This window comes from Hemiscyllium ocellatum, chromosome 10, assembly GCF_020745735.1.
Source record: "Hemiscyllium ocellatum isolate sHemOce1 chromosome 10, sHemOce1.pat.X.cur, whole genome shotgun sequence".
Classification (NCBI taxonomy): Eukaryota; Metazoa; Chordata; class Chondrichthyes; order Orectolobiformes; family Hemiscylliidae; genus Hemiscyllium; species Hemiscyllium ocellatum.
In genome coordinates this window covers 88,491,653-88,511,745 of record NC_083410.1, presented here as the reverse complement: position 1 = coordinate 88,511,745, position 20,093 = coordinate 88,491,653, and positions in this window count along the sequence as shown.

Here is a 20,093-nt window from a genome sequence, read left to right as displayed (position 1 = left end):
ATTGCTGTGCTTTTCCAGCACCACACTCTTGACCCTAATCTTACACTAGACATTCTTTTATTCCTGATATACCTACAGTATTTATTTATCTCTGTTTTAAATATACTCAATGATCTGGCCTCCACAGCCTTCTGTGGCAATGAATTCGACCAATTCACCATTCTCTGGCTGATGACTTTTCTCCTTATCTCCATTCTAAAGGGTCTTCCCTTTGCTGTAAGACTGTGCCCTTGGGTCCTAGCCTCTCCTAACAGTGGAAACATCTTCCCAACGCCTGCTCTGTCCTGGCTGTTCAGTATTCTGTAAGTTTCAATCAGGTCATCCCTCATCCTTTTAAATTCCATTGAGAATTGTGCCAGAGTCCTCAAACGTTCCTCATATGTTAAGCTTTTCATTCCTGGGATCATTCTTGTGAATCTCCTCTGGACCTGCTCCAAGGCCAATATATCCTTCCTGAGGTATGGGGCTAAATATTGTTCACAATGCTCTAAACATGGTCTGACCAGAGCCTGAGAAAGCCTGAGAAGTATATCCCTGCTTTCATATTCAAGTCCTATCAAGATAAATAATCGGCAGAGGACTATAACAGCGTGGATTGGCTGTCGGGTTGAAGATTTGCATCAGCACAGTCACCACTACCAGAAGGAGGATCTCACAAGATACCCTCCCAGTTCAAGTTAACACAAGTGATTTGCAGAGGACTGGACAATGTGAATTGTCTAAAGCTGCACGACGTCTTCAGCACCCCTGCAGACGGAGCGCAACGTAGATACACCTGGTCACGGGCAGACGGGTCTATCCGCTCAAGGATAGATTACCTGTTTGTGTCCCGAACGCTCTCGGTCAGATCCACCGACGTCAAGCCGGTGTTCTTCTCTGACCACTGCCTCCTGCTGGCCGACTGTCACCTACAGGATGAGCAGTGGGCGGGTAAAGGAAAGTGGAAGCTGAACACAAAGCTGTTGACCCTGGGAAACATTGAGGAGCTCAAGAGGGACTACGCAGGTTGGAGAACGGTGATGCCCCTCTTTGAGTCTCCAGCAGACTGGTGGGAAACAGTTAAAGGGAACATCAAGAGGTTCTTCATCCTCAAAGGTGTTCAGGAGGCGAGAGAGAGGCGGGGAAAACTGTCCCAGCTCCAGGAAAGTATGCAGAACCTGCTCCTGCTGCAGACGATGGGGGTCGATGTCACAGAGGACCTCAAGGAGGTGAAGGGCCAGCAAGCCTCGCTCTTTGCCTCAGAGGCCTCCAAGATAATCTTCCGGTCCAGGGTCCGCTCGGTGGAGCAGGACGAGACGTGCTCACGTTTCTTCTTCCAGAAGGTGCACAAAGAGAGCTCTGTGCTCAGCAGCCTGAAGGAAGAAGACGGCTCGACAACGTCATCTCAGGCTGACGTCATGAGGATCAGTAAATCCTTCTATGCCAGTCTGTATGACGCGAAGCCGACCGACAGCGCGGCCTCCCAGTCGTTCCTGTCGTCTATCACGGAGGTCTTAGACGACAGAACACGCGAGAGGCTGGACCAGCCACTATCTCTGGACGAGCTGACCAAGGCCCTCGAGTCCTTCGAAAAGAATAAAACTCCCGGAAGCGACGGCTTACCGGTCGAGCTCTATTCCGCTCTGTGGGACTTGATTGGCCAGGACCTGCTGGAGGTGTATGTCAGTATGCTTCGGGCAGGTACCATGAGCGAATCCATGAGGAAAGGCATCATCACCCTCATCTATAAGCGGAAGGGGGAGAGGGAGGAACTCAAAAATTGGAGACCGATCACACTGTTGAATGCAGATTACAAAATCCTGTCAAAGGTAATTGCCAACCGGGTCAGGTCTGCTCTGGGGTCGGTGATTCACCCTGACCAAACCTGTGCTGTGCCAGGCAGGAAGATCGCTGAGAGTCTCGCACTCCTCAGGGATACGATCGCCTACGTGCAGGACAGAGGGTTGGACGCCTGCCTGATCAGCCTGGACCAGGAGAAAGCCTTTGACAGGATATCACACATGTATATGAGAGATGTTCTCTCCAAAATGGGCTTTGGGGAGGGAATCTGCAATTGGATCAGACTGCTCTACACCAACATCGTCAGTGCAGTCTCAATCAATGGGTGGGAATCAGATAGCTTCCCAGTCAGATCTGGAGTCAGGCAGGGCTGCCCTCTCTCTCCAGCCTTGTTTGTGTGCTGCATAGAGCCATTTGCCGAGTCCATCAGGAAGGATGCGAGCCTGAGAGGGGTGACTATTCCGGGCAGCGGGGGCCTGCAGGTTAAGGCCTCCCTGTACATGGATGACGTCGCCGTTTTCTGCTCGGATCCGCTGTCCGTGCGCAGACTCATGTGCATTTGTGACCAGTTCGAACGGGCCTCGGGGGCCAAGGTAAACCGAGGCAAGAGCGAGGCCATGCTCTTCGGGAACTGGGCCGACCAATCCTCGATCCCCTTCACCGTCAGGACCGACCACCTGAAGGTGCTGGGTATTTGGTTCGGGGGGGCTGGGGCGTGCGCCAAGTCTTGGGAGGAGCGTATCAGTAAAGTGAGGCAGAAACTGGGCAGATGGAGGCTACGGTCGCTCTCCATCACGGGAAAAAACCTGGTCATCAGGTGTGAGGCACTGTCATTGCTGTTGTACGTGGCACAGGTCTGGCCTATTCCCAGAACCTGCGCCGCTGCAGTCGCCCGGGCCATCTTCCAGTTCATATGGAGTTCAAAGATGGACCGGGTCCGAAGGGACTCACTGTACAAAGATCTGGGCAACGGGGGAAAAAATACACCCAATGCCACCCTCACCCTGATGGCCACATTTGTGTGTGGCTGCATCAAGCTGTGTGTGGATCCCCGGTACGCAAACACCAAGTGTCACTACGTACTGAGGTTCTACCTGTCCCCGGTGTTGCGAAGGATGGGCCTGGCCTCGCTGCCGCGGAACGCTCCGAGTAGTTGGACCGTTCCGTACCACCTGTCCTTCGTGGAGAAATTTCTGAAGAAAAACACCTTTGACCACAAGTCCATCAGGAAGTGGTCAGCACGTAGCGTCCTCGAGACCCTTCGGGAAAAGGAGAGGGCGGATCCTGTTGAGTGGTTCCCTGAGCAGACTGTCAAAGCAATTTGGCAGAATGCCTCATCGCCAGAACTTTCCAACAAGCACCAAGACATGGCTTGGCTGGTGGTGAGAAGGGCTCTACCTGTGAGATCGTTTATGCACACCCGGACTCTCAGCCGCACCGCACGCTGCCCTCGAAGCGGCTGCGGGGGGGACGAGACTGTCACACACCTCCTTCTGGAATGTGCCTATGCAGAGGAAGTCTGGAGAGGAATGCAGTGGTATTTGTTGAGGTTCGTCCCGAGCAGCGCCGTGACGCGGGACTCCGTGCTCTACGGCCTGTTCCCCGGGACGCACACCGAGACGAACATCAACTGCGCCTGGAGGATCATCAACTCGGTGAAGGACGCTCTCTGGGTGGTCCGAAACCTGTTGATCTTCCAGCTGAAGGAGTTGACCCCGACTGAGTGTTGCAGACTGGCACATTCCAAGGTCCAGGACTACGTGTTGAGGGACGCGCTGAAGCTTGGGGCAGCTGCCGCCAAGGCGCGGTGGGGAAAGACCACCGTTTAACATCTGCCTGTCGAAAGAAAAGCAGGGGGCCCATGCAGTCATTTGGGCTCTGCTGACGCCTTAGCTCAATATGTGAGTGAGAGATGCACAGATCTGTATGGAATAATGATAATTCGGAGCTGTGTATGTAAATGTGGAAATATGAATGGCATTACCTAATGTACAGTGTATCAAATTATTCTATGCATATTTTATGAATAAAGTATATTTTTGAAATAAAAAAAAAGTTCTGCTGCAGTCACCCAGGCCATCTTCCAATTTATATGGAGATCAAAGATGGGCTGGGCCTGAAGGGACTTGATATACAAAGATCTGGGCAATGGGATATAAAAACACACCCAATGCCACCCTCACCCTGATGGCCACCTTTGTGTGTGGCTGCATCAAGCTGTGTGTGGGTCCCTGGTATGCAAACACCAAGTGTCACTATGTACTGAGGTTCTACCTGTCCCCGGTGTTGCGAAGGATGGGCCTGGCCTCGCTGCCGCGGAACGCTCCGAGTAGTTGGACCGTTCCGTACCACCTGTCCTTCGTGGAGAAATTTATGAAGAAAAACACCTTTGACCACAAGTCCATCAGGAAGTGGTCAGCACGTAGTGTCCTCGAGACCCTTCGGGAAAAGGAGAGGACAAATCCTATCGAGCGGTTCCCTGAGCAGACTGTCAAAGCCATTTGGCAGAATGCCTCATCGCCAGAACTTTCCAACAAGCACCAAGGCATGGTTTGGCTGGTGGTGAGAAGGGCTCTGCCTGTGAGATCCTTTATGCACGCCCGGACTCTCAGCCGCACCGCACGCTGCCCTCGAAGAGGCTGCGGGGGGGACGAGACTGTCACACACCTCCTTCTGGAATGTGCCTATGCAGAGGAAGTCTGGAGAGGAATGCAGTGGTGTTTGTCGAGGTTCGTCCTGAGCAGCGCCGTGACATGGGACTCCGTGCTCTACGGCCTGTTCCCCGGGACCCACACTGAGACGAACATCAACTGTGCCTGGAGGATCATCAACTCAGTGAAGGATGCTCTCTGGGTGGTCGAAACCTGTTGATCTTCCAGCTGAAGGAGTTGATCCTGACTGAGTGTTGCAGACTGGCACATTCCAAGATCCAGGACTACGTGTTGAGGGACGCGCTGAAGCTTGGGGCAGCTGCCGCCAAGGTGCGGTGGGGAAAGGCCACCGTGTAACGTCTGCTTGTCAAAGAACAGGGGGCCCATGCAGTAAGTAGGTTCCACTGACACCTCAGCTAAATTCATGGATGGTAGACGTACTGACCTGTATATACGAATGATTACTCGATCTCTGTATGCAAAGAAATGGAATGCTTACGTATGTACAGCATGACCAATTGTACAGATCATCAAAATGTTTTATGAATAAAGTATATTTTTGAAATAAAAAAAGAGTGAAAGGGTGGAAATGCACAACATGTCAGGTAGAATCTGAGGAGCAGGACAGTCAACCAATAAGATGTAAACTCTCAATTCGGAATATGTTAGGGGCTGAGAGATAAATAAGAGAGGTGTTGGGTGGGGGGGGAAGGTGGCTTGGACAGCAATAGGTAGATGAAGGTGGAAGCCCTTGAGTCTCACCACTTCAACTGCAACAAGGACAGAAACCCCCACCTCCACCTCAGTCCTCATCTTCCACCCACTAACCTCCAGATACAACACATCATCCCTTGCCATTTCTGCCACCCACAATCAGACCCCACCACCAGATATATATTTCCTCCCCACCCTTATCAGCGTTCTGCAGAGATCAATTCTTCTGCAACTCCCTCGTTAGGTCCACGACTCCCACCAACCCACCCTCCACTCCCAGCACTTTCCCTTGCCACCGCAAGAGGTGTGAAACCTACACCCACACCTCCCCCCTCACCTCCATCCAAGGCCCTAAAGGATCCTTCCACATCTGGCAGAGACTATCCTGCACATCCAAACACTTAATCTACTGTGTCTGTGCTCTCAAAGTGGCCCCCTCTACGTTGGGGCAACAGGACACCAACTTGCGGAATGTTTCAGTGAACATCTCCGGGACACATGCACCAAACAACCCCACTGCCCTGTGACCTACCACTTCAACTCCCCCTCCCACTCTACTGCCAAATCCTAGCCACTTGACATCTGGAGGAAGAATGCCTCATCTTCTACCTTGGGACCATCCAACCACACGGCATCTATGTTGACTTCACCAGTTTCCTCATCTTCCCTCCCCTCATCTTATCCCAGATCCAACCCTCCAACTCGGCACCACTCTCTTGAACTGTCTTACCTGTCCATTTTCATTCCCACCTATCTGCTCCACCCTCCACTCTGACCTATCACCATCATCCCTCTCCCCCCATCCACCTTAATCTATCAACTGCCTTCAAGAGGCTTCGGAGAGTAGTGGCTCAGCAAAACGTTCAGGTAAACTCAGGTAAAGTCCTTTTAATTTGTTTAGTTTTACAATAGTTAAGATGGCAGTTAGGGCAGTTGCATGTTCCCCTTGCAGGATGTGAAAGCTCAGGGAGACTTCCATTGTCCCTGGGGAGTGCACCCAGCTGCAGCTTCTGGGAGATGATGCTAGGGAGCTGGGTGCACTCAGGATCATCAGAGATGCTGAGCACATCATAGTTAAGCGTTTTAGTGAGCTGGTTGCACGGCATCAATGTGGATTTCACTAGTTTCCTCATCTCCCCTCCCCCACCTTATCCCAGATCCAACTCTCAAACTCAGCACCCCCCTCTTGAACTGTCTTACCTGTCCATCTTCCTTCCCACCTATCTGCTCCACCCTCCACTCTGACCTATCACCATCACCCCCCCCCCACCTATCATATTCCCAGTTATCTTCCTCCCCCAGCCCCAGCCACACCCTCCTATTTATCTCTCAGCTCCCTTGCCCCCTCACAACATTCCTGATGAAGGGCTTATGTCAATTCGCCTGCTGCTCAGATGCTGCCTAACTTGCTGTGCTTTTCCAGCACCACACTTTTTGACTGAGGTGGTCACACCTCCCTTGTGACCATTCCCTTCAAACAAGTATACCATTTTGGATACTGTTGGGGAGGATGACTGTTCAGCGGGAAGCAGTGGTAGCCAGGTTGGTGGCACTACGACTGGCTCTGGGGCACAGCGGGAAAGGGTAAATGTTAACAGGATCTCCGTGATAGGAGACTCAGTAGTCAGAGGGACAGACAGGAGATTCTGTGACCGCAAACGAGAATCCAAGATGGTGTGTTGCCTTATATGGCATGAAGGTGTTTTAGGCAGGACAGAGGTGCTGGGAGGAAGGGAGGGGGAGTTGCATTTTTCATTAAGGCGAGTAGTAATCAGAGATGAAATAACTGAAGGATTATCTGGTGAGGCTTTGTGGGTGAAGCTAAGAAATAAGGGGAGGGTGACATCACTGGGGGTCATACTATAGGCCCCCAAATAATCAATGGGAATTAGAGGAACAAATATGCAGGGAAATTGGGGAGATTGCAGGCGCAATAGGATTATCATAATAAGGGATTTTAATTTTCCTAATGTGGACTGGGACTGCCAGAGCATTAAGAACCTAGATGGGGTGGAATTTAAGTGCATTCAGAAAATTTTCCTCAGGCAGTATATAGAGGGCCTGATTTGGGAAGGGGCAAAACTCGATCTACTCTTGGGAAATAGGGAAGACAGTTGATGGAGGTGACAGTGGTGGGGTGGGGTGGGACTTTGGCACCAATGACCATAATTCTATTAATTTTAAAATAGGCATGGAGAGGGACAAAACTTGTCCACAGATTCAAGTTCTAAACTGGGGCAGGGTGAATTTTGATGGAATTAGGCAGGAGCTTGCAGGGATTGTTTGGAGTAGTTTGTTTGCAAGCAAAGGGACCTCTGGCGTGTGGGAGGCCTTTAAAAGTGAGATATCTCGAGTTCAAAGTCCACATGTTCCTGTGAGGGTGAAGGGCAAGTTTGGTAGGAATAGTGAACCCTGGATGATGACAGACATTGAGGAGAAAGTGAGGACTGCAGATGGTAGAGATCAGAGCTGAAAATGTGTTGCTGGAAGCACGCAGTCGACGTTTCTTCCTGAAGAAGGGCTCATGCCCGAAACGTCGACTCTCCTGCTCCTTGGATGCTGCCTGACCTGCTGCACTTTTCCAGCAACACATTTTCAGAGCTGATGACAGATATTGAGGTTTTGACCAGAAAAGGAAATGGAGGCACAGCTCAGGTACAGACAATATGAGATCAAGGGAGGCACATAGGGGGATACAGGAGTTTCCTGAAGAAGAAAACCAGGAGGGTGAAAAGGGGGAACAAGATAGCCTTGGTTGAGAAGATTAGGGTGAATCCAAAGAGGTATTTTAAACATATGAAAGGAAAAAGAATAACTAGAAAGAGAATATGGCCCCTCAAGGACCAATGTGAACATGTATGTGTAGAACCGCAGAAGATCAGCAAGGTTCTCAATGAATATTTCTCTTGTGTTTACCGTGGAGAAAGACATGAAGACTTAGGGAAGTTAGTGGTGATACCTTGGGGACAGTCCATATCACAGTAGAGGTGTATTAGAATGTATGAAGGTGGATAAATCTCCTGGTCCTGACTAGATAGATCCAAGAGGCTAGAAAAGAATTTGCCAGGCCCCTGGCTGATAGTTTTGCATCATAGTTTGCCATGGGTGAGGTCCCAGAAGACTGGAGGGTAGCGAATGTTGTGTCATTATACAAGAGGGCTGCAAAGAAAAGCCTGGGAACTATAGACCAGTAAGTTGGCCTACTGTAACCTTGCCTTTCTTACACACCTTTTCTATTTCCTGGTGTATCTTGCACCCCACTGTTTGGAGGCCTGTACATAACTGCCATCATGTGTTTTTTTTTAAATTTTTGCAGTTCCTCAACTCTACCCACACAGATTCTACATCATTTGACTCTATTTCATTTATTGTTATTGATTTCATTTCATTTCTCACTAACAAGGCAACCCATCCCTCTCTGCCCACCTGCCTGTCTTTTCAGTAGAATGTATATCCTTGGATATTTAGCCCCAGTTCTGATCCCCTTGCAGCCATATCTCTCAATGATGCCGACCACATCATACCTGCCAATTTTGATCTGCACAAGCTCATTTACCTTATTTCATATGCTGCATGCATTCAGACACAACACCTTCATCCTGTATTGACCGTCCCTTGTCTCATTGTCATTTGTTCATTCAGTGCGTTTGAAATTTGATTTCTAACCCTTTCCAAACATTCTGTCCTATTTGTATGCTGGAGACTTCAATAACCTCTCACGATTTCTCCTTTCTTTCCATTTTGTTTTGTATTTTTCCATACGGTTGAATCCGCCCCCACAGAACCTACCTGCTGCTTTGTTTCCTACTCGCCATTATACTTCATGGAGTTTTATACCTCTCTTCCTCCCCACTCCCCCACCTCCTAGTATAAAGTCTTGTCGATCATCCTATTTATCCTTTTCACTAGAACACCGGTCCCAGTTCAGTTCAGATGGAGACCGACCCAGCTGTACAGGTCCCTTCTGTTCCAATACTGATGCCAGTGCCCCATGAAAAGGAACCCCTCTTTACCACACCAAATTTTTCAGCCAGGTGTTTATTTCCCTTATTCCTATGTCTCCATACCAATTTGCACATGGCTTGGGCAGAAATCCAGAGATTATAACCATTGAGGACCTGTTTATACATTTAATTGCTAGTTCCTGATACTCCTAAACAAGTCCTCATTCCTAGTCTTGCCTATGACGTTTGTCCCGGCATGGGCTACAAAACTGGATCCTCCCCCTCCCTCTCCAATATCCTTTCTGTCAATCCATGCCCAACTTTATTTGATCCACTATTGGCAGACAAGCTTTCAACTCTCTAGGTCCTAGGCCCTGGAATTAGCTTTGTTAACTCTTCATCTTCTTCAAGACACTCTTTCAAACTAAGATTTTGGTCAGCTCTCTGAGTGTCTCCTTCATTGCTGTCAACTCTTTGTCTCATTACATTGCTGTCTCACACCTTCAGGCAAGTTACTTTGTTGAAGGTGTAATACAAACGCAAGTAGATATTGTAGATCCAGAGAGCAAAATGCAAATGCAGTACAACACAATACCACTTATCCAAAACAGGCTCAATCCATTTTCAAGATATGATTAATTTGGATCAACAATTACTCATGCCAAAACTATGTCATACTATTGCAGCCAATAATAACAAAATAAAATATTCCTGTGAAAAAGGGGTGATTGGGAAGATTCAGGGATTTGATCAATATCGATAAGATGTGCAACTTAGTAGATTCTTACTGTGACTCAAAAAGATCAGAATATAGCAACAGTGGTTGTCAATTTGGAGTTGGATTGCTATTCAAGGAGTTTCACGTGTATCAGGGCACTGGCTACGTCGAGGGTCACATCCTCCACTCTCTTATATATCATATCACTCTGCAGTAGTGTTGTACACTGGGCCAGTGTGGCGGTTGCTCATAGGCAGTGAAGTGCAGGTGGACCGAGTGGTTGTGAAATGGATGGCTGAAACACTGGGGCACTACTCAATGCCCCTGACTTTGACAGCAGGCTCCTGACTGTGATACAAATGTTGCTTCCCACAATGATGACCCAGACCTCCACTGTACAACTACAGACTGGGCTGCCCTCCTTGAGGGCTATGTAACACTCGGCCACCTCACACAACAAAGCAGAGAGGTCAGAAATCTTGAAGTTTATTTTTGTTTCTATGTCACTAATTAAACAATTAGCATTTTACCAGCACTGGCCACGAAGGGCAATATGAGATTGATATAAATAGGGGAGGGTAATAAGACATGTAGGGTAAAAAATTAAAATGCTGAAGATTTTATCTTTTCTTCACTGCTATACAGCAATGCTTTTATGCAGCTCTGAATCTTTTCTTCCTAACAGCGAGTCACCCGTGAAAAATGTTTTGAACTGCTTTTGTATAAGATTATTTTCGATTCTTTCTCAATATCCAGCAGCGCTTATGCACAACTGAATTTTTACCCCACCATCAAATCACCCATGTTATATTCTTTAAAGCTTTTTTTGGTATAATGATTTGTAAACTCAATTGCCAATTACAAAACCATGCTACAATTAATCAAGATGCACAATTTTGTAAATAAAATATTCAAACTTGCCCACAAAGTAAGAGCATGTTCGGGATGGTTTCTGCTTATATAGTCCATCAATACACACAGAGATGTATTTGCCACTGACAGTAATAATTGAACTGAGCCCTTGGTCAATACGATGAGGCTGAATCCTGATTTGCTATGAGACACTTTTTTTTAAACTGGAAAAAGAATCCTTTTTTTCTCCAGGGCAATAGATCAGCTCTGAGTATGATGAGAGTGAAATTTAAAATATAAGGAAAGGTATTGCTGAAGGGGGTAGCAAGAAAGGGACTATTGTCACATGCCAGGCTGAAAGAACAACTCGACATCTCAAACTGAATTGCAGCTGACAGACAGAGCTTTAATGGAGGCTTCACCTTACTGCTGTTGCATGACCTATGACCCACAGATAGATGACCCCGTATGTAGCACAGGCTACATTGTTTGTGTACTGTAAAACATTTAATACTCAACTCCACATTAAAAGATTTAGGGTGGATTTTACATTTTTTGGCCAAATTCGAGTTGCGTTGGGTGTTTTGGAGGGTTGCTCACCGTGAGGCCTAGCAGGTTCTCTCTCTGTATCCTACCAAACTCACCTCATCAATTAGCCACCCCGCCACTATGGCATCCCCCGTGTCTGAATGCCACCCCATCTTACCACATGCCATTCCCATGACAATGCAGCACTCAGTAGATAACAGCTGAAACACCAATATCCTTCATAGCCTCACCATCTTTAAAAGGCCACTGTGTGCCCAGGCGGGGACTAGCATTCTGAAGCTGCCCTGCTCAATCAACAGCAGAGTCAGCACATGGGCAGAGAAGGGAAAGATGGCATTACTATTCCCCAGCAGAGTCCTGGAGGTCGTTACTCAGGCCAGTGCCAACTCCATGGTGGGGAGAAAGGGTCAACAATATAGAATAAAGGTCATTGGTCTTGTCTGCTCCATCAAAGTATGCATCACATTCTTTTCTCTGCCACTTTCACTACTACATGTTCCATCTTCCCTCACTCATTCTCGTTCATTCTCAAACCCAGCATGCCATCCACATTGCCTCCATCAGAATAGCTCCCCACGCTTCCTCCATCTGTACCAGCACTAACAGCTGTGCCACCCACTGCTCTCTTCTGGTGTTACAGGGAAAAACAGCCCATAACTGGAGACAACTTGGAAAGTGTAGGGGTAGGGAGCTAAGAAATTCCAAATCCCCAATGATCCTTGCCCTCACAGGACCAAACTGATACCACTCCTGTGGGGCTGCAGAAACATACATGTTGCACCAAATAAGTAAATCTCACCCTGCCCTCCTCTGCCATTCTCCCACTAACCGCGCTCTCAGTTTCAGTAATCACACATCACTTCGAGCCATTGACCATGATTCATTCACTTGCTTGCAGGTACCACCAGCATCTCTGTGATCTCTGCAAGTGGACCGAGAGGAGACATTCTTCAGAGGAAACATCGACAAGCTGACCACACCCCATCCCCAGCAGTCAGATACTGAGGCCTCACAGGGGATCCCAAGACAAAGAGTGCAGGATCACTATATGCTCAGCACCTCGTAGTGATAGTTGAAAATGTGTTGCTGGTTAAAGCACAGCAGGTCAGGCAGCATCCAAGGAATAGGAAATTCGACGTTTCGGGCATAAGCCCTTCATCAGGAATGAGGAGAGGGTGCCAGGCAGGCTAAGATAAAAGGTAGGGAGGAGGGACTTGGGGGAGGGGCGATGGAGATGTGATAGGTGGAAGGAGGTCAAGGTGAGGGTGATAGGCCGGAGTGGGGTGGGGGCGGAGAGGTTAGGAAGAAGATTGCAGGTTAGGAGGGCGGTGCTGAGTTGAGGGAACCGACTGAGACAAGGTGGGGGGAGGGGAAATGAGGAAACTGGAGAAATCTGAGTTCATCCCTTGTGGTTGGAGGGTTCCCAGGCGGAAGATGAGGCGTTCTTCCTCCAACCGTCATGTTGTTATGTTTTGCCGGTGGAGGAGTCCAAGGACCTGCATGTCCTCGGTGGAGTGGGAGGGAGAGTTAAAGTGTTGAGCCACGGGGTGGTTGGGTTGGTTGGTCCGGGCGTTTGAGCCACAGCTCTGTAGCCTCCGAGAAAGAAATGCCCAAGGCAGCCGGTAATCAGAGGACCACCAGAGACCAGGCTCCCGCACAGCTCCAGGATATCTCCGCAGAATTTCCTCATGGTAGTGTCCTCCACCCAACCATCTTCAGTTGCTCTGTCAATAACCTTCTCTCCATCATTAGGTCAGAAATTGGGATGTTCTCCAATGATTGCACACTGTTCAGCACCATTCACAAATCCTCAGATACTGAAGCAGACCATGTTCAAATGCAGCAAGATCTGGACAATATCCAGGCTTGAGCTAACAAATGGAAAGTAGCCTTCACATCACACAAATGCCAGGCAATGACCATCTTCAATAAAAGACAATCCAACCACTGACCCTTGACATTCAATGGTGTTAACATCACTGAATCTCCATTATGAACCACCTTGGAGTTATCATTGACCAGAAACTCAACTAGACTACCTACATAAACACAATGGTTACAATACACACAATGGTTACAAGAGCTGACAACAATCAGTACAGAATCTTGCACTTTTGACCTGAACATGTCGCCAGTTTTGCAGTTGAACCTAGATTCAGCCTAACAGTGTGAAATTTATTTCAGCCAGTACAAAAGATCGCAATGTTAATATGAGAAACGAACCCACTTAATCAATAATTTTCAGTCTGAGTCAAAGAGTTCTGAAGCAGTACATTTATTCAAACATCTTCAAAGATGGGCAGCTCTCTGAGGAGAGCCACACCCGACAGCAAAATACAGAGTTTTTTATACTTTTCTGAGGGGTCTCTCGACACCCCTACACTAAACAATAAACCTATCATAAGTGTCTATTTCATTCTATCCTCTTATTTGGTCATTACTTGCGCCTGTTATTCCCTCATTTGGTAATTCCCTGCACCCAAGCCTAAGCCGATCATACTTATTAATTACCTCACTTATTTTCCTTTTAAATCTGTCTCATTTGGCTGTCCTTGTTTGTTACAGCCTTCCTGTTAATTTATCCAGTTCCTCTTTCCTTACCTTCTGACTTCTGAGATCATCCTTTACTATTTTGATAGTCCAAAAAGCAGACCCACAAACTATGAGCTTATTGCGAAATGCCCCTGCTGCTTCTTTTGTGGTCAGCTACAATACTCAAAGTTATTTCTTAGCTTAAAACTATTTCTTTAAAAGTCCCTCTATATTTGTTAAAATCAACATACACCTGACAACCTGAAATTTTTCTCTCTCAATTCCTCCTTTTGTTTTGTCAGTGTATGTTGATCTTATTGATTCTGGGACAACGGTTTTCTTCATTTCAGGAATCCCACCTCGTTCAAATGCTAGGGTGAATCGAATGGCCAATTGTACAATTGCACAAGTGCCTCACCAGTCAGAGGGCATAGTAGGTCTTAGAATCTTTCCGCCACAGTACCACCACAAATCCGCTCAGGGTATCTTTAAAGCTGAATAGTTTCCTCCCCACTCTGTCTCGGAAACCGTTTCAATTTCCGAGCGTAACTTTAAGTCTCCCAGAAATCGGGACTAGTCTGACCCCTGCCTTCGTACACAGGAGGTGGAATCCCCACCATGTCCGAAAATGAAGGGGGAATTTTTAATTCCTTCTTCTTCAGGGGAGGGAACAACAACAGCAAAGACCAACAGCCTGGGTTACCCCACGCCGTCTCAGCCTGACACAGGGCTATCATGCATAATATACCAGCCCTGTCTCACTTCCACCCGAGCGGAAAGGGGACCACGCGAGCCACCGGTCTACCTGAGGCACATGCATAGCAATTGCTTTTATTCAGACTTTTCACAGTATATTTCACCCATTCAACCCAAGCATTTGTACCCCCGTATCCAGTTTCTATTTCAATGGTCTGTTTTAAGTCCTTTACCTCTATAATTTTTACTACTTTAAGGTCATCAGGAAGGGTGAAAGGTTGTAACTTATTATCCAGTAATTTTCCCTGTCCTATGCTAATTCAAAAACAACTGCCCGAGAAATCATTCCTATTTTGTTTTCATTTCTATCCCAAATAGGGGGCCCGGTGTACTGTGATGAGACCATCGTACCAAGTACCATCCCCAAGGCCATCCCCATAGGACTTAAGATGTATCTCTGAGCTGCAGTACTGTCTCTGATTATCTCCATCCCCACAATTTACTAAGCTGCACGTATCAGGTCCATTACTTGCGGATTATCAGATTTAGGGACTGTTAATAACACATATGAAAATAATGTTTCACAAAATCCCAATACTAAAAGGGCTAGTATCATAACTCTAAGCATCCCCAGCATTCTAAAAATCATGCTGAAGCAAAAAAAAACTTAATATACAATCCTACAGAAATAATCCCTCGCTCGCGTCACCACTTTATACTCAGTTACTCAAAGTCTCTTTAGCCTGAGTTTCAGCAGGTCTTGCGTTGATTCGGCTGTCCAGACTTCTTCCTCAACTGGAAATTCCACTGTCCCTTTGATCAGAGTGTAGTGAGTCCAGCCTTTCTCCGCCATCCTTATCGCTGTTTCAGTGGTCAAGAGAGCCTGGTACAGCCCTTCCCAGTCTGGTTGCAATTTAATCTCTGTCCATGATTTTACTAAGACCCAATCTCCCGGTCTGAGCGGATGCACAGCGAATTCAAGGGGCGGAGTCTGTGCTAATAAACCGTGCTTCCTGAGGAAAAACAAAGAGGAGGACAAGCCCAGCATATGCTTCTTTAAGAACAAATCTTTAGTTTCTGGGATTGGCAGTGGCCAGAGATAGGAGCTTCCCGAGGACCTGGGACAGTACGTATTAGGGAATAAACCACCACTTCCTGTGGATTCAGGGCTGCTTCTTTAGTTACCTCATCAGCCAGTAATGTAGCTTTCCATTCTTTAATTAACAATAAATTAATGCAGTCATATTTTAAATTAACCATGAATCAATATGACAGGTCACTGAGAATGTGTGAAGGGATCCTGCCAATTAATATTGATTCAGGCGAGCACAATCTATTTATTATAAATGTTAATTATTAATTATATATTATATAAATATAAAAATCATTATCTGTAATTCAGGGTGGAAATGCAACAAGTGACTAAAACATTTTTAAAACTGTAATTGTGCAGATCTGTTTGTTTACCAGTCACTTGTGACTTCTCATTCTGTTTCTGCAATTGTTTTACTCGCGCACATTCATTTTTAAGAACCGCAACAGGTTTCACAGCACCATCTGCAGTTAATTCAATCCCCAATTTGGTGGCAGTATTTTGTCATGAGCATAAAACTGATTCTTCGTGCCTCTCACCACAAAATTGTCACCATAATCCAATTAATTCTTTCATTCCCGCTGCCTTGGGCTAAACTTAAAGGATGACCTTACTGCCCCCGTATCGACTAGGAAAACTATGTTCTCTTTATAAAGTCCCACCTTTAAATTTATCAAGGGTTCCTGGTGGGTCTCCGGGGGCAGGAACCCCTGACACCCCTATTTTTCATCAAGGTTCATAAATGGTATTGCCTTTGCTCCCTTTTTCAGATCTGGACACTCTCTCTTAAAGTGACCTGTCTTTCCACAATAATATCATCCCACCTGTGGGGATTTCCACTTTGATCCTTGTTCCCGTCCACCAGACCCCTTAACATCTCCTCCCTGACCATTCCGGTTTCTTTCTCCTTTTAGTTTTGTCTTTTTCTTTATTATCTCATCAACCGTAGGCTAACATTATTTTTGCCTTTTGCTTCTGCTTTTCATCCTCTCTCCTTACAAATACTCTCTGAGCCTCCCTCAGCAAGTCATCTAATGGTTTCTCACTCCATCCCTCTATTTCCTGTATTTTCTTCTGACTATCTGGCCAAGACATAGTCACAAAGTGTATTTTCAACAATCCTTCCCCCACTGGCCCCTCTCAATCCATCCCAGAATATTTGCGCATAGAGTCCTTCAGCCTTTGTAAAAACTCCAAGGGATTCTCCTCCTTTCTTTGACATACCTTAAATGCCTTCGTTAAATTCTGCAACTTTGGGGCGGCTTCTCCAATTGCCCTTATTAATAAATTTTTCATAATTTTCATCTTTTCCCTATCTTCTTGTTTTTGATGATCCCATTTGGGGTCTCTTAAGGGGAACTTATCCTCTGCCTGACCTGCCCCTTCAATTCCCATTGGGTGTTCCCTGTTCCCTGCTTTCCTTATCAACCCTCTTTCTTCTCCACTAAATAAAATATTCGGTATGGACATCAATTCTGTCCAAGTATATACATGTGGACCCAGGAATTGATCAATCTGTTCTGACAAACCTACCAGGTCTTCTATAAGTATTTTCATTTCTTTTTTAAAGGACCTTACTTCCCCACTAGTTAAAGGGGCATTAACAAATCCAATTTCTCTTTCCCCGATCGGGACCTCTCTTAATGGAAGCATGTTTTAGACAGACATTTCTTCCGCCTCCCCTTTACTTTCTTCTAATCTTTCCATTTGGCTTCTGGTGCGTTTTGCAATAGACTTTTATCTATTTCCTGTTCTGTCTCAGATGTGGTGGGACCTTCATCCCCCTGCCCCAGTCCTACTGCCTGCCCCTGACTCGGTGCACTAGAGATTTTCTTTTCATCTATTTTTACAGTGCACATCCGAAATTTTAGATTCACCCTTCCAACAGGAGGCATAATCAGACTCCTTCTGACTGAAGGGTTCTTTTTCATTAACATATTAATTTAACTATTGACAAACCCAGTCTTCGTCCGACCTGTACTTTGGCCAGAAGACGGCAGGACGAAGATTAGGTTCCTTAATCCATACAAAACAACAATACTTTATCACCTTTTTTCCTATCTTTTTGTCATGTGTGTGTTCATTTCCCAACATCCTACCCAATGGACTTTCTGGAGAAATGATGCCAGGGACGCCTCCCTTCTCAGCGGAGGATTTTCCTTTACTACATGTTGCACAACCCATTTCACCCTGGTTCACCACCCAGTGGCCTCAATCACCTCTCCCAATAGGGATCCAATCCCGACAGAATCTGAGGATTCGTTCCCCAGAACATCCTTGAGTCCAACTCAAGGTAGGGCACTTTATAGGGGTTAGCCTGACCCCTGTCAGGTGATTCTGGTGTCCTTACAAATCGCGAAAAGGCAATCAAGTTAGGGGTCCCACCCATGAACCAGTTTGATACTCCCGAACCCCCAGGATAATTTTCTTAGTCCCTCATAACAACTAAAACCCAAACCCCAGCCACCAAGGTAGTACTTAAAAGTCAATTTTCTTACCTTGGTCTGTGCACAGAGTTACCTGGCTATTAGATGTCTTCTGGTTGTGCCTTCCCCCTTGGGTCCCACCCAAGGTCCACTTGTGTCAAGGTACACATACTCACTACCAACTGGTTTGGAACGACTCTTGAAGGATTCAATTCAGGCAATCCCTCAAGCCACCCACCGCTGAAAAACATGAGACTGTTCTAAAGGAACGGGGCGTGCCTTCTCAGTTATCGACGGTGGGAGCCTTTTCAGGAGCTGAAATTCATCCTGGACAAGCCCCCAATTGTGAGAAACGAACCCACTTAATCAATAATTTTCAGTCCGAGTCAAAGAGTTCCGAACAGTACATTTATTCGAACATCTTTAAAGATGGGCAGCTCTACGAGGAAAGCCACACTCGATAATAAAATACAGAGTTTTTTATACTTTTCTGAGGGGTCTCTCGACACCCCTACACTAAGCAATAAACCTATCATAAGTGTCTATTTCATTCTATCCTCTTATTTGGTTATTACTTGCGCCTGTTATTCCCTCATTTGGTAATTCCCTGCACCCAAGCCTAAGCCGATCATACTTATTAATTACCTCACTTGTTTTCCTTTTAAATCTGTCTCATTTGGCTGTCTTTGTTTGTTGCAGCCTTCCTGTTATTTTATCCAGTTCCTCTTTCCTTACCTTCTGACTTCTGAGATCATCAAAAAGCAGACCCACAAACTATGAGCTTATTGCGAAATGCCCCTGCTGCTTCTTTTGTGGTCAGCTACAATACTCAAAGTTATTTCTTAGCTTAAAACTATTTCTCTATATTCGTTAACATCAACATACACCTGACAACCTGAAAGTTTTCTCTCTCATTAACATAACTGATTCTAGGGGGCACTTACTGACAATTTAAACTTCCCGATCATTTGTCCATGTTGCTTATGTTGACATAAATAGTGTCACATAGGGACACCACCCACTGTGTATGCGACAGGTACTCATATGACTTGGCCAATGTTGCCTATCTCTTACGTTGCAGGCAAGGATGCACCGAGATCAAGCAGATGTCATGACAACGGATGAATGGATACCGCACAACAATCACCAGACATCGGTGTTCCTTCTCAGGTGGGGAACACTTCAGCGGTCAAGGACATTCAACTCAGATCTTCGGGTGACAATCCTCCAAGGCGGACTTCAGGACAGGCAACAATGCAAAGTGGCCAAGCATAGGCTGATAGCCAAGTTCAGTACCCGTGGGGATGGCCTCAACCAGGACTTAGGTTCATGTCACACTACAGGTGACCCCACCACACTATATATATACATGCATGCGCAGACCATCTCTCACACATACACATACATGCACCCATCACACTCACACACACACTTTACCAAGCTTGCACGCACACAAACACACACTCCCTCACATGCACTCTTACTCACACGCACACACTCTCTGTCTCTCTGTCCTTCTGTCCCTCTCAACCCAGACAGTCAACGCATATAATATTTTGTAAGTTCCACATTGGAAATAGAACCAGTCTGCGTTAAGATTGGAATACAGACAGACTCTGACCTCACATCTTTAATACATTGTCTAAGCTGAGATGTCACCTCCTTTAATAAAATATTAACTTACCTTGAGAAAGTGACTTGAAAGAAGTTCTGGGATTTACATATTAGAATATAGAACATAGAACAATACAGCGCAGAACAAGCCCTCAATGTTGCGCCGACTTGTGAACTATTCTCAGCTCGTTCCCCTGCACTATCCCAAAATCATCCATGTGCTTATCCAAGGATTGTTTAAATCTCTCTAATGTGGCTGAGTTGATTACATTGGCAGGTAGGGCATTCCATGCCCTTACCACTCTGTGAGTCAAAAACCTGCCTCTGACATATGTCTTAAATCTATCACCCCTCAATTTGTAGTTATGCTCCCTTGTACACGCTGACATCATCATCCTAGGAAAAAGACTTTCACTGTCTACCCTATTTAATCGTCTGATCATCTTGTATGTCTCTATCAAATCCCCTCTTAACCTTCTTCTTTCCAATGAGAACAGACCAAAGTCTCTCAGCCTTTCCTCATAA